Source organism: Macaca fascicularis, chromosome 14 (genome assembly GCF_037993035.2).
Source record: "Macaca fascicularis isolate 582-1 chromosome 14, T2T-MFA8v1.1".
In the NCBI taxonomy this organism is placed as follows: Eukaryota; Metazoa; Chordata; class Mammalia; order Primates; family Cercopithecidae; genus Macaca; species Macaca fascicularis.
In genome coordinates, this window is record NC_088388.1 from 85,228,070 (window position 1) to 85,244,187 (window position 16,118).

Below are 16,118 nucleotides of genomic sequence, written 5' to 3' on the forward strand. Positions count from 1 at the left end.
GGATCTTTGCAGATCAAGTTAAAATGAGGTCACTAGGGTGGGCCCTAATCCAATATGACTGGTGTTTTATGAGAGGACACACAGACAGAGAGACACAGGGAAAGTGCTGTGATTTAAGTGATATAACTGCAAGCCAAGGAATGCCTAGAGTTGACAGCCACAGCCAGAATCTCAGAAGAGGCAGGCAAGAGTTCTCTCCTACAGGTTTTAGTGGGAGCATGGCCCTGGTTAACACCTTGATTTTGGACTTCTCACCTCCGGAACTGTGAGACAATAAATTTCTGTTGTTTTGAGCCACCCAGTTTGTGGTACTTTGCAACGGCAGCCCTAGAAAACTAATCCAGCCATGAAACAGGAATGTGCCTGGTATGTTGAAGGAAGATGGAGGCCAATGTCACATGGGAGGGAGTCATAGGAGATTAGATCAGAGAAGTTACACAACAGATGGCGAGATCATGTGGCACCTTATGGTCAGAGATGTGACATGATCTGACTTACCCTTTAACAGGCCCACATACAGTTATAACTGTGTGTTACATTCATGGCTGAAGGGAGATGTATAGAAGAACCCAGACTATATTACGTACACTAGATAATCATAAGAGGTAGGTACCAAATTGCGTAAATACTAAAATCACTGTGCTTATAATTAAATCTTTCATTTGCTCTTTAGGTATATTTTAATCTGTAATGTTAATGTGTAACTAATTTTTAAAAGATGAAATTAAAATTTTTATTTTCAAAAACAGACTATTAGGTGGCAAAGCATGAATTTGCTGACCTCAGGTGAACACATTAGTGACTATCTGGTTTGCTCTGACCATAGTCATGGCATACCCCTCACCTGGTGTCATAGACAAGGAGACCTATAGGCTAGATTCCCCTTCTAGGAAGGACTAGGTTTGTCTCAGCTGCAGAGAACAGGCTATCTTGTATCTGGTTCTAAGACAGAGAAACAACTAAGTTAGCTTAAGAGACAGGAAATGTATTTATGAAGGATTAAATATATCTCACAGAACCCAACCTCATGAAGGACTGGAAATGGAAGAAGATGGTCTCCCTGTTTCTGTGTCTCTCATCATCATCATCATCATCATATTCTGTCTCATGGTAGATCAACTCTCACAGCTCATCAGATGACATGACCCAAAACAGAAGTCCCAAAACGTCACCCTCTGTTGCCCTTATTCTCTGCCACCATATAGGTCCAGTGCCTGTAGCCAACTGATCCTATGTCTCTAGATTCCCAGGAGAGATAGTCTGACTGGGCTCTCTCTTTGGTCAGACGTCCTCTCCTAGCCAGTCAATTATAGCTGGAGACTGGGTCATTTTGAATGGAAAACTGCCCTTCTTCCAAGGCTGTGGATGGAGTTTATTTTCTAAGAAGAGATGTGATGTTAGGAAGGATATGCAGTGCATCTCTAGCACGAAAATCCTCACAGCTATGATATTGTAGAAAAAATGTTCAACTTTGAAGCCACATGATCAGTTTTGAGTTCTTGTTCTGCCATGTATTAATTGTATGAACTCAAATGGGATCAATTAAACTTTTAAGCCACTGTTTCCTCAACTGAAAAATTTTACATTTTTTGAGATGGGCACTAGGCTATGCACCAGAAATACAGAAAAAAAGATACAGTCCCTGCTGTAGACAGATGCTCACAGTCTAGCAAAGCAGGCAGGTAGGAAAATCAATAACTACAGTTCTAGGTGATATGCAGTGATGGAGAGAGCACGCCTGGGTGAGGTACCCTCCTTGCATGCCCCAGTGTGTGGGTGTATGGGTGTGTATGGTGTGGATAGAACAGAAGAGGAAGGGAGGAGAATGGGGGAAAGCTTCCTAGAGGAGGTCAACCTGGGGTGGGAGCTTGATAGACAGGCAGGAGATAAATGTGGGGAGGGGAAAGTATACCCAGGCAAGGAGAGCACCATATGCTGAGTCACAAACATGTGAAGGAAGTTGCTCATCTCAGACACATGTAAATGGGAGGGCAGGGCCGAAGTAAAGAACAGTATCTGGCATGGAACCAGGCAGGTGTGATGGGGTGGCAAGAGATGAAGCTCCTCTGATTGAGAAGGAAGACATGTGGGCAAGTGCTCTGAAAACAGACGGTGCTACAGACACAACAATGGTGAACAGGGAGTGTTGATTATGTGAAAGCAGGAGGCAGGCTACTTTGTGTCATGAATGTGTCTCTATGAGGCAGGTAATATAATCTTCATTTTACAGGGCCTTATTGAGTCATAGTCCCAAGGTCACATGGTGTCTTGGTTTGGGTTCTCTCAGAAGTAGACCTTGAGAAAAGGATTCAAGCAAAGGTAGTTTATTTGGGGGGTGATCCTAGGAAACCCCAGTCAGAAAGTGGGGAAGCGAGGTACAGAAGAGAAGGAGCCGATAAGGTGTGTGCTATCAGAAACGTTACCACTGAGGGTACCTGCAGCTCAATCCCACCGGGAAATTTGGGAAGACCATGAGGAATATGCCTCCGAAGTATTTCCACCAAGAGGCAAGGAAGCCGAGGTGTTTCTCTCCAAATCTCCATCTGTCACTATTTGAGGACTGTTTCTCAGATGTTAACTCTGGAATTCCCAGCTTCCCCTCGCACAGGGGCCCAGCGTGCTCTTCAGGCAGTGAGTCATAAGTGTTCTCAGTAAGCAGACTTCAAGCTGCACAGGGGAGGGCTGAGAGGTTATGGGCAGAACACTGACCGCATGTGCTATGCACAGACAGTAAGGAGGGGAGCAAGGGTTTGGTCCCAAGCAGGCTGGCTTAGGTTTTAACAACAGTGTTATACTCTTTCCCAAACGTAGAGTATTATTAATAAACATATTTATACTGATACTTACAGTACTTTCAGAAAACATAGTATTGAGCCTAGAATAGAGGGAGTCTGTTGTCCTCATCAATGATTGACACATAATGGTTACTTAATGAATATTTTTGGATGAATGTTTTAAAAAGTCAAAACATAAATAATTCAGTGTTATTTAACTATAAAGAGCCTTTGGCTGGGAATCAGAAGATTTGGATTGTAGTTTGAGTTCTGCCATCAGTTTGGGGACCTCAGGGAAGCCATCCAGACTAATTGAGCTTCACTTTTCTCATTTTAAAACCTCATTTTATTACCACCCCACTTGGCTACTGTTAGAGTTGATGTGAGGATGAAATGTAATAATGAATGTGAAGGGTTAAAAGTATGGCAAACTAAGGAGTAATCCTTTGTCTCTGCCTTGAGTTTGAATCAGGTAGAAGTTGGCCTTTGGTTTTCCAGGACCCAGGACCATGTACTGTGAGGCCACCAAGTCCATCAGTCAGGGCTCTTGGTTGTAACAGGTGCTAACTCTGACTATCTTAGTAAAAAAAAAAGTTTATTAGAGAGATAGCAGGAAGATCACAGGATTGACAAGCAGTCTAGAGAATCAAGCTTGGAAAATGGACAGGAACTGAAAGAGAACCACAGGGAAGACCACACCCCAGAAACATCCTGGTTAAAATGCTGCTTCCTCTCTCACTGAGCAGTGGACACCAGTGCTGCCACCAGCACAAATTCTAAACTGTCCCAGTTTCTTGGGTCATTTGCTTCAAACTTAAGTCTCAGGTAGTAATATCAGGGGGGCCAAGATTAGGTCATATGCTTGTGCACCAGCTGCCAGGGACCCAGGAGGGTAACTGGCCTTTTTTCCAGCTTCCATCAGGGGAAGACACATTCTACCTCCCAGCATGTCTTATGCAATGGCAGTTTCCCCAGACACAGGAAGAGGGCTCAGACGCGGGGCAGCCAAGAAGAATGTAAGTTCCATCCAAGTCAGAATGTAGGGAAAGTGAGGATACTGGTTGAAAATTGAAAAACCAAGATAAAGAGAAGTCATGATTTATTAAGTAGTAACATTGACTTGAGACTTTATTAACAGGAACTGTTCAAGGTGCTGGGTACAAAGAGGACTAAGACACAGATACTGGCCTCAAGGTGTTCTAGCCAGTTAGGAAATGTATATTAAAATAAAATGTGGTAAGATGTAACAAAATTCAATGGGAGCACAAAATAAAGGATTAATGCTGGGGATTATGTGGGTGGTCAGGAAAGTTTTCACACAGATGGATCTTGAAGGACGGAAAGAGAGAAATGAAAAAGCATCAGAAGCAGAGCCACTTCTGGTATCTGTTACTCTTTCTAACCAGCCGGAATCTGGGTCCGGTATTTCCTGCTCAGTCCTTTTCTACAGGCACCAACCACAACACATATGCTACTACAATTAAAGTCTAAAATTAGTATGATTAAGGTCTAAGCAATGTGAGGGTATTGTTCAAGCCAGGATTTTCTTCCTTGGCTCTCCCCAGACTCTCTAGTGCAGAGGGATATTGGCAAAAATTATTGCTGCTTTTGTTGTTTTTAGTTATTTTAGATGAAAGCATATACTCAGACCTGAGTTTGTTTGTTTGCTTGTTTTTTAGACATAGTGGTCTCACTCTGTCACCCAGGCTGGAGTACAGTGGTGCAATCATAGCTTACTGTAACCTTAAGCTCCTGGGCTCAAGCAATCCTCCCACCTCGGCCTCCAGAGAAGCTAAGACTACAGGCACATGCCACCATGCCCTGCACTTTTTTTATTTTTATTTTTTTGTAGACATAGTCTTGCTCTGCTTCTCAGGCTGGTCTCAAACTCCTAGGCTCAAGCGATCCTCCCGTTTTGACCTCCCAGTGTTGGAATTACAGGCATGAGCCACCATGGCCAGCTAAACCTGAGTTTAAATAATGGCTCAGCCACTGACTGAAATCTCTCTGAGCCTTGATTTCCTCAAAGATAAAATGGGAATAAAAAATACTTGCCTTCCAAGTATTCCAAGGACTTTTGAAGATTAACTGAGATAATGTCTGCAAAGTGCCAATGATCGGCAGTTGGCAGGTGCTGTTATTGCTGTTGGTTTGAAACAGTTCTCTGAAAATCTGGTGATGAAGAGGAGACTTTACTGTTCTTCCCCTTTGACCTCAAGGGTTTCATACAAAGAGGGAGATTACAAGAAAGAAATGTCTTCTAAGAGAGAAAGAACCCGGAGGTTCTGCCAAAAATATGAGACTATCTGGGGGAAGCAGATACGAGCTACTTTCAAAGCCTGACTCGGTGGTGGGACTGAGAGCCTGGCTCCTGAGTCAAGAGAGGCTTTCCAATCCCACAAGAATGACTTCAAAAACAGCCCTCTTGGCACTAGTGATGTTTGCCTCTGCCCATTTCAAGGAGGAAACAATTTGCCCAGATGCAGGCCTGCTTAGGCTCCCTTCTCTAGTAAGATCAAGCCAAGAACTCGGAAGGGTGGAGGACAGCACATTCACGAAGCCATTTTCACATACTGTTCCCGCACAGCCTTTGAAAATGTGTGCCTTGTAACAGGTTGAATAACGCTGGTAGAATCGCATTGTGTCCGTTCCGAATAACAAGTATGATATTTGAGAGGAATTAGCTATGGGCTGAAGAAATTTAATAAACAGGGCAGATACAGATGTGAAAATGCTGTGTGGCTTGGAACAGACACCAAATTATGTGGAGTATGAATTTAAATATCTTTTCTGAAATTCCTGGCCTATAATTTAATAGTCTCTTCTGCCTAATAAACAATGGTGTTCTATTCCAACCTTGGACTTCTAGGTAAATTCTGACCATTCATTCATTAAACAGCTATATGTTGAATACTTACTACATGCCAGGCATTGCAATGAGTGTATAGGATCTTGATTCTGATTCTGGAAAAAAGAGAGGAGATGGTTTGTAAACATTCAGGGCTTCTCCCTTCAAATATTATTTGTGGGAAAGCATGAATGTCTCCCCTGTCTGCATATGGAGAAAATAAATTCATGTAGAATGGCGTAGTTCTGGTGTTTACTGGGCTCATCATCCCATCTGGGGGTAGGCCCAGGACTGGGAAGGATAGAGCAGCCAAGAATGTTGCTATGGTAACTTGGCATTAACACACCTTAGCTCCTTTGTGTCGCCCCCAAATTACCTTTAAAACAAGTGTACATTTTCAGAATTTGGAAAGCTTTTCTTAATTTTCACATGGCCAGTTATAAAGGCATTTTTCGAAGCACTCAGGCAAAGTATGGTCATTTCTTTTTGAAGCTGAGGCTATGTTGATGCTATTTTCTAGGCCAGAAGTGTAATCAGGATCTAGACTATCTTATTCTTTCATAGGAGGTTTCACTTTCAAATCCCTTTCACATATGTTATTGTACTTTTATTGCCACCTTGTTTTAACCTCCCGCTTAAGCAATCCTGAAGGGCAAGAAAATGAACCCACTAAACATTTATGCCTCAAAATAACTATGTGAGGTAGGAACTAATACCTCTACTTTATAAATGAAAGAACTAAGGCTCAAACAAGGTCACATACTTAGAAAATAACAGGAGGAGGAGGAATGGAACCAGGCCTATAGATTGCAGATCTGGTGTCTTTCTGTTATACCTTCACTGACTCCCAGTATCTTCCAGCCTTTGTTACTTTATAAAAATATAGATGCTTACAAGGCAGGGACTAGTGTGTGCTTTTCTTTTCTTTCTTTCTTTCTTTCTTTTTTTTTTTTTTTTTTTTTGAGACGGAGTCTCTCTCTTGTTGCTCACACTGGAGTGAGTGCAATGGCACGATCTCGGCTCACTGTAATCTCTGCCTCCTGGGTTCAAGCAATACTCCTGCCTCAGCCTCCCAAGTAGCTGGGATTACAGGCATGCACCACCACACCTGGCTAAATTTTTTTGTATTTTTATTAGAGATGGGGTTTCTCCATGTTGGTCAGGCTGATCTCTAACTCCTGACCTCAGGTGATCCACCCGCCTTGACCTCCCAAAGTGCTGGGATTACAGGCGTGAGCCACCGTGCCCAAGTGTGTTTTTCTTTCTTTTTTTTTTTTTTTTTTTAAAAAAAAGGCTTGGCTGGGCATGGTGGCTCACACCTGTAATCCCAACACTTTGGGAGACCAAGGCGGGTGGATCACAAGGTCAGGAGATTGCGACCATCCTGGCTAACACAATGAAACTCCGTCGCTACTAAAAATACAAAAAATTAGCCGGGCGTGGTGGCAGGTGCCTGTAGTCCCAGCTACTTAGGAGGCTGAGGCAGGAGAATGGTGTGAACCCAGGAGGCAGAGCTTGCAGTGAGCCTAGATGGTGCCACCGCACTCCAGCCCAGGCGACAGAGCGAGACTCCATCTCAAAAAAAAGAAAAAAAAATGCTTTATTGAAGTTTTTGTATGTATATTATATATTTCTTCATAAAGTTTACCCACTGTAAACATACTATTTAATGATTTTTTTAAAAATTTGTAATAGCTTTATTGGGATATAATTCACATACCATACAATCCACCCACTTAAAGTGTACATCCAGTGGTTTTGGGTATATTCACAGAGTTGTATAACCATGACCACAATCAATTTGAGGACATTTTTAGCATCTCAAAAAGAAACCCTGTACCTTTTACTATCACATCTGAATCCTCCCATCCTCCCCACCCTTCCCAAGCCTAAGCAACCCCTAGTCTACTTTCTATCTCTATATATTTGCCTATTCTGGACATTTCATAGAAATGGTTTCATATAACATGCGGTCTTTTGTGACTGCCTTCTTTCACTTATCATAATGTTTTCAAGATTCATCCATGCTGAAGCATGTACCTACTTTATCCTTTTTATGGCCAAATAATACTCCATTGTGTGAGTATAGCACCTTTTCTTTATCATTGTATCGGCCAATGGACATCTGAGTTGTTTCTACCTTTTGACTATTATGAGTAGTGCTGTTATGAATATTTGTGTACAAGTTTTTATGTGGACATATGTTTTCATTTCTCTTGGGTATATACTTAGGAGTGACATTGTGAAATGATAACTCTATGTTTAACTTTTTGAGGAACTTCCAGATTGTGTTTTCCAAAGTGGCTGTACCATTTTATATTCCCACCAACAATATATTGAGGGTTCCCACTTTTCTATGCCCTCACTGACACTTACTGTGGTTTGCTTTTTTCACTTAACATTATTTCATAGATATATTTCTATGTTCACATGGTTATCAGTTTCAGTGGTTACACAGCATTCCAAATCAGTCGGACATTATTTAAAAATTACTTTAAAGCTGAGGACTTGGATTGTTTTCATTTTGGGCCATTATAAATAGTGGGACTAGAATCTTCACTGCTTACTACATTTTTCCTTTAGCTTATGTCTTTGAGGTATGTTCCAACGTGGAACAGAGGACACATACAGCTCATGTACTGCTTCCCTGGTTACCCTGCAGAAAAATTGACTGTACCTAAAATGCTATCAGCAAAGTTTGGCTTGCCTTCCTCTCCACAGCCTTTGCCAACATAAGGCTTTGTTGCTTCATTCGTATATATTAATGATATAGTTACTGTATTAGTCTGTTCTCACACTGCTAATAAAGACATACTTGAAGCTGGATAATTTATAAAGAAAAGAGGTTTAATTGACTCACAGTTCCACATGGCTGGGGAGGCCTCACAATCAGGGCAGAATGCAAAGGAGAAGCAAAGTCATGTCTTACATGGTGGCAGGCAAGAGAGCTTGTGCAGGGAACTCCCTTTTATAAAACCATTAGATCTTATGAGATTTATTCATTCCCATGAGAACAGTATGGGGGAAACCGTCCCATGATTCAATTATCTCCATCTGGCCTAGCCCTTGACACATGGGGATTATTACAATTCAAGGTGAGATTTGGGTGGGGACAGAGCCAAACCATATCAGGTACAGGTACATGATAGAACCTTACTTTTTATTTTTATTTTTATTTTGAGACAGAACTCTGTCACCCAGGCTGAAGTGCAGTGGCACAATCTTGGCTCACTGCAACCTCTTCCTCCCGAGTTCAAGTGATTATCCTGCCTCAGCCTCCCCAGTAGCTGGGAATTACAGGTGTGCACAACCACATCCAGCTAATTTTTGTATTTTTTAGTAGAAATGAGGTTTCAGCATGTTGGCCAGGTTGGTCGCAAACTCCTGGCCTCAGGTGATCTGCCTGCCGCGGCCTCCCAAAGTGCTGGGATTACAGGCATGAGCCATCACACCTGGCCTGAATCTTAACAATCTTAGGCTGTTCAATTTGCATTTCTTTCATTGTTGATGAACTCATGATATTTTAACAGCCATCAGCTGTTACTCTAAACCATCCATCCAAAAAAGCCAAGCAGTGTGGGAGAATCTAGGGCCGTAGCAAAGGGCAGAAGATGGGTCTTAAAGAAATTCCCTGGGTTTGGGCAGGGCGTAGTGACTCACGCCTGTAGTCCCAATACTTTGGGAAGCCAAGGAAGGCAGATCACCCGAGGTCAGGAGTTCGAGACCAGCCCAACATGATGAAACCTCATCTCTACTAAAAATACAAAAATTATCCTGGGCGTGGTGGCAGTCACCTATAATCCCAGCTACTCAGGAGGCTAAGGCACAAGAATCGCTTGAACCCAGGAAGCGAACGCTGCAGTGAGCTAAGATCGCGCCACTGCACTCCAGCCTGGGTGACAGAGTGAGACTCCATCTTAAAAAAAAAAAAAAAAAGAAAAAGAAAAGAAAAGAAAAAAAATCCCCGGGTCTGGGAGCAGGCTCAGGAGGTATGTTTGATAGGGTGACTGCAGCCTCAGCTGTAGATGAAGAGGACACTGGTAATGATGCTGGACTGATTTAGACGTCATATCTTTTTCCACATTCTCCTTTCATTTGGCACTTCTCCTGGTTCTGCTTCTCCCTCCCTGGCCATTCCTTCTAAGCCTCCTTTCAGAGTTTCTTTTCTTCTACCTGATTCTTATACATTGGTATTAAAAAATATAGGATTTCATTCTTGGATCCTTCTTTTTTAACTTAATACTCTGGGCAATCTCACTCACCCTCATGGCGGTAATGACAATTTAAATGCTGAAAATTCACAAAAATGTATTGCCAGCCTAGACTACTCTCTTGAATTCCAGAAGCACATATCTAATTTCCAACTGTATATCTCCATTTGAATGTCCTCTAGGCACCTCAAGTCCAGTATCTCCCTCTCCGATCACTCCTTTTTTTCCCCATATGCACTACCTTTATGACTGTAGCAACAGCAACACAGTCACTGAAGCCAGAAATGCGGAACTCACTCCAAACTCTTTCTTCTGCACCTACATATTCCTAAATGTGCACCTTCTTCTCCCTAAACCTATTACACAAATTTGATTAATGTTTCAACTATATCTCCCAATAACTCTAGCATTGTTACATGGTTCTATTGGTTGCAACTTGTCGTTTAAGAAGGGAATGGAAAAAGATTTATTGAATGTATACATGTGTGGAATGAAAGGAGAAACTGAGAAATCATTGCGGAGAGGCAGGCTTCAGAGTGGCTCTGGGGACCTCAGCAGCAAGCAGGTTGTTCTGGGCCTTCTCTGGAAAGTCTGCTATGAATATGACTTGGTTCCAACAATGCTCAGCCTCTGCATCTCTTGGATCAAAATTCCAAATTTCTGGGGAAATCTGGGCACCAGCAAAGATTAAGAAGGTTAGGAAGGTTGAGTCATGTGATGAGGACACAGCTCTGGAGGATGACTTCTACATATTAGAGGCAAATATCAAAGAAAAAAGAGACGGCATGAGATGGACAGTCTTTCCAGAAATTGTCTATGACATTGCCACAGTTTCTGAACTGGTCTTCTTGCCTCTAGTCTTACATTTCACCATCCACATTGTGCCAGAATGATCCTCCAAAATACAAGTCTGAGAGAAAAAAAAGAAACTATAGGCATGAAATCCTTCTTCAACTCTTACTAAGTCTGGAACTTTGAGCAATAGCAACTACCATCCGAGTTCTTCTGATCTGCCAGCACTGTGTAAGTACTTTACATATGTTATTTCTACTGCTCATGACCACTCTGCAAGGCAGATATTGTAATTACTGTGCAAAAGAAGAAAGTGAGGTTTGGAAGGAATTAGGAAGCTTGTCCTAGGGGCCCTGACTGGCAAGTAGCAGAATTTACCTGACTAAAGGCATTTATTACTGGATTATACTCCCTCTCTGAGATTTTCAGTGTCTTGGTTTATAAAGTGAGTATAATTTTTTGTTTTTCAGGATTAATGTTAGAATTAGGCAATACTGGCTACATAATTTGTGAGGCCCAGTGCAAAATGAAAATGCAGAATAGCCCCTTGTAAAGTAATTATTAAAAATTTCAAGAGAGCAACAGCAGGGCATTAAACTAAGTGTGGGGCTCTGTTTTTGGGAGGCACCAAACACCCAAACCATATCAGGATGTGAAACCATCTTCGGGGGACCATTATTCAGCCCACACAATAACAACATTCTTATTCTTATTCTTTTGTTTTCCTTATTTCATGCTTCAGTGGTTTCAGAATAAAGTTCAAACTCTTTTTCAGGACATGGCTAGCCCATTGTGATCTGACCTATGCCCATCATTCTAATTTCAATTCTTTCTACCCCCCAACATGCCTTGAAAACTCCAGTAACATTGAACAACTTGTGATTTTTCCACTGCAATCTGCTGTCACTTGCTGACCAGCCTCTTTCATACTGTTATTTCTGCACAGAATATTCTCCCCCATTTCCCCTTTTCACCATCCTTCTTCTCTTTCATTTCTGTCTGATTTTGTTGTTGTTGTTTTTAATACTTAGCCCAGGTTTTCTCCTTGGAAAAACTTCTCTCCACCACTTACAATTTTGGAAAAGTTGCTTCTCTATTTTCACATCTAAAGAATGAAAATCACAGAATAACACCTGCATTATTATGAGGCTCAAATGACATAATCCACATAAAGCACTTGGCAGACTGCCTGCCAGGTGGTGAGTGCCCACAAAAAAATTATCTATAATTATCATAAATATTACTTGACCTTCCCCTATGGTGATAAAAGAGCTTTCCCCTCTGTCCTCTACTAGCAGCAACTGCATAGAAGGTGGCAGGCTTTCCGGTAATTTACTGCTCATGTGTAAGTCTGTTCTGCTGTAATGACCATTCTTTGAGATCAAGAGCTCAATTGTTCATTTCCATATCTTTAGTGCCTAGCACAGGGTTTGGACATATGGCAAGTTAATATTTATTGAAGCAAAATAGGGAAAGAATTCTCAGGAGGACACATGCTAATTCTGTTCTCAGAATATTTTTTTAAAACATTCATTCCATTCTTATGTTCCTGCAGTACAAGTCTAAAAATATTTCATTTGTCTACCTTCTATTTAAATAAAAGTGCAGCATTAACAAAACTTACCCTGTTGTGCCAAATTTCCTTTTGTCTTCCTTTGCTCTAGTCACTTCCTCTTTTTTTCTTTCTACTTCCTCCTGGTAAGGGTCATTTCTTTCTGTGTCATAATCTCACCTTTTTTTTTTTTTTTTAAATAATGTCAGTGTTCTTCCCAAAATATGCATTCCCAGAAAGCTGCGTAGTCATTACCCGTAACAAGGAAAACCCCACCCTTCCTTTCCTCGCCGTGCTGCAGCCCTTGAAGTCTCCAGGGTATCTGTAACCTTAGCAAGGAGTCAGTATGAGCTCCCTCTCCTGGCAGGTTAAAGTCATGCTAAAGCTAGACACAGGGCTAGAGTATCCCAGTCACACATCCATAAATGATTATAAAGCATGAGATAACCCAAGCCTGCCTGTTCCGTGAGCTCGGATTTAAGGAAGGTGTGGGGCTATCTAATTTGTTTATAAAATCATTCGCTTGACAGGCATCACAGAGATCTGAATCCCGTCATACCACTTGGAGGAAAGAAGCTGCACCATTTGTGAAAAGAATAAGAACTTGGATTTGTGCTGTGTTCTACCACTTATCTAGCTGGCTGCTCTTTTGGCAAATTACTAATATCTGTATGCCTCTGGATCTTCAACTTTAGGGTAACTTTAGACCTATTTCACCTACCTTATAGGGTAGATGTACATTTTAAAAACAATATAAAAACAGTGCTACTTATTGGGTAATAGCTATGCTTCAGGCACTGATAGGTGCCTTATCCCTGTTTTGTATATGAGAAAACCACAGGTCAAGGAGTTGTCACATAGTAACTCTGTTAACACATGGAGAGCCAGGATTCACACCCAGGTCTTTCTGACTCAAAAGCCTTTCTTGATGTTGTTTTCCCTTTAATTACACCAGGCTGATGTTGCTGAATTATGCATCTGAAAACATTTCGGGGGGGAAGTAAAATTCTATACTACAAAGTTTAATTTTTATTTTATAGATGACAAAACTGAGGCCCAGAGAAGTGCAGTAACTTTCCCTAGGAGTCGATGGCAAATACAACTCAATAGTTGATTAAGGACTCAATAGTATTTACCCAATAGGGCTAGCAGGTGTGCAGGCTACTTGGGTGTTAAAGTGTAGCTGCACCCAGGTGAAAGGGAAATCCAACAAAGGTTTTAGGTACTTCGGACTTTTTTTTCACATGCTTTCCACTTTATGGTTGCACTGGACAGCTTAGGTGACACAATCTCAATGACACTGTCCAGGTCACAAGGGTTTCCTGAGTCCTTGTTGTGAAACACAGGAGGCCCTCTGTGTGACTTGGTCCCAGCATCAATTTCCAGCTTCATCTCTCCCTAGGTCTCCCGGGTCATCATCTAGCTCCAAACCTCCTCCTCAGTCATGATGAACTGCTTGCAGCTCCTGGAATGTACCACATGGATTTGTGCCTCAGAACCTCCATTCCTTTACCTAGAATACATTTCACTCACTGAGCATCTACTCATTTTCCAAGACTCTGTTTAAACGTCACTTTTTGGATACAGTCTTATTTGATCTCCTACCACCCCTCCCCACTTGAGATAGAATTAACCATTCTCTCCTTTCAGCCTCTAATATCTCCTCTACATATTTTGCATTGGGACATATAATGTTTTTATTATATATTGGTGCAAACTGGTTTGTTTGCACTTCTGTTTGTTAACACTGTCAGAATAAGGACTATCTTCAGATGGTGGCCACTGAGGGGGTCGGGAGGCTGCGCAAGGTGGCGAGCCTGGGCAGCTGGAGCAGCCCCCGCCCTAGCAGCATCCACCCTGCCCCAGCAGCAGCACGAGGAAGAGATGGCAGCTGAGGCTGGGGAAGCCGTGGCTTCCCCCATGGACGACGGGTTTCTGAGCCTAGACTCACCCTCCTACCTCCTGTGCAGGGACAGAGCAGAATGGGCTGATATAGATCCAGTGCTGCAGAATGATGGCCCCAATCCCGTGGTCCAGATCATTTATAGTGACAAATTTAGAGATGTTTATGATTACTTCCGAGCTGTCCTGCAGCATGATGAAAGAAGCAAACGAACTTTTAAGCTAACCTGGGATGCTACTGAGTTAAATGCAGCCAATTATACAGTGTGGCATTTCCGGAGAGTCCTCTTAAAGTCACTTCAGAAGGATCTACATGAGGAAATGAACTACATCACTGCAATAATTGAGGGGCAGCCCCAAAACTATCAAGCTGGGCATCATAGGCGAGTATTAGTGGAATGGCTAAGAGATCCATCTCAGGAGCCTGAATTTTTGCTAATATTCTTAATCAGGATGCAAAGAATTATCATGCCTGGCGGCATCGACAATGGGTTATTCAGGAATTTAAACTTTGGGATAATGAGCTGCAGTATGTGGACCAACTTCTCAAAGAGGATGTGAGAAATAGCTCTGTCTGGAACCAAAGATACTTCGTTATTTCTAACACTACTGGCTACAATGATCATGCTGTATTGGAGAGAGAAGTCCAATACACTCTGGAAATGATTCAACTAGTGCCACATAATGAAAGTGCATGGAACTATTTGAAAGGGATTTTACAGGATCATGGTCTTTCCAAATATCCTAATCTGTTAAATCAATTACTTGATTTACAACCAAGTCATAGTTCCCCCTACCTAATTGCCTTTCTTGTGGATATCTATGAAGACATGCTAGAAAACCAGTGTGACAATAAGGAAGACATTCTTAATAAAGCATTAGGGTTATGTGAAATCCTAGCTAAAGAAAAGGACATGATAAGAAAGGCATATTGGAGATATATTGGAAGATCCTTTCAAAGCAAACACAGCACAGAAAATGACTCACCAACAAATGTACAGCAATAACACCACCCAGAAGAACTTGATGGAATGCTTTTATTTTTTATTAAGGGACTCTGCAGGAGTTTAAAATGAGAAGGATCTTTCCCTTTGCCTGTGGTGTAAAAGTGCATCACACAGGCATTGCTTTTTAATAAGAACTGATGCTCCTTGGGTGCTGCTGCTACTCAGACTAGCTCTAAGTAATGTGATTATTCTAAAGCAAAGTCCCTGGATGGGAAGAGGAAGAAAAAGTCCCATAAAGGAATTTTTGTAGTCTTATCAACATGTAATCTATTCCCTTAGCATCAACTCCTCCCTCAGTGGTACACACGTCAAGATTTGTAGCGGTAATAACTGTGGGTCACTTGTATGTAATGGATATGAGGTAGCCGAAGTTTGGTTCAGTAAGCAGGGAATACAGTGGTTCCATCAGAGTTGGTCTGCACAGTCACATTATCTTGCTATCACTGTAACCGACTAATGCCAAAAGAATGATTTTGTAATAAAGTTATAGCTGTATCTACAAGCAAAAAAACAAGCAAAAAGAATAAGGACAATCTTGTTTGTCATTGCATCTTTAGTCTTCAGTATTCTGAGTACTTGGGGGCAGAACATCACGACCGGCTAACCCAACAACTACACCCAACATATCTTTTGCCTACTTCCTTACTATAAAAGCCAGAAAAAATGAATCACTTTTCCCAACCTCACTTGCGACCATTAGATGCTACACACAAAAAAAGCTCTGCCCAATAACATATGAGCAAAGATCTTAGGAAGAAGCAGACTGCTTCTAGGAGCACTTTTGCAATTCTGATAAAAGGGCCAGAGTGACTGATACAAACTGTCTCCCTTTCCTTTGTCTTGAATACAAACATAATGCTCGAGTTGGAGTGGTGCCATCTTGCAACCATAAGGAAAAGCCTAAAAGGCCACTGAGCCACCGAACGAATGCAGCTGCTGCATTTCTGTTACATGAGAAAATTGTACCCTCGCTGATTCAATCTGCTGTGGTTGGGTCATCTGTTACTTGCACCTGAGAACATTCCTAAGTAA

The 16,118-nt window shown here is 41.8% G+C and overlaps 1 long non-coding RNA gene and 1 pseudogene across 1 annotated transcript; one reads left to right on the plus strand and one right to left on the minus strand.

Annotated features, from left to right (window-relative positions):
- Nucleotides 1-10,275: 10,275 nt before the first annotated feature.
- On the minus strand, nt 10,276-12,501 carry LOC135967088 (uncharacterized). Its single transcript, XR_010580950.2, has 2 exons — nt 12,250-12,501; nt 10,276-11,730 (listed from the first exon to the last, which is right to left on the minus strand). It is a non-coding gene; the product is annotated as an uncharacterized lncRNA (long non-coding RNA).
- A 1,448-nt stretch (nt 12,502-13,949) lies between these two features.
- Nucleotides 13,950-15,145, plus strand: LOC107127408 (protein farnesyltransferase/geranylgeranyltransferase type-1 subunit alpha pseudogene; annotated as a pseudogene).
- The last annotated feature ends 973 nt before the right edge of the window (nt 15,146-16,118 follow it).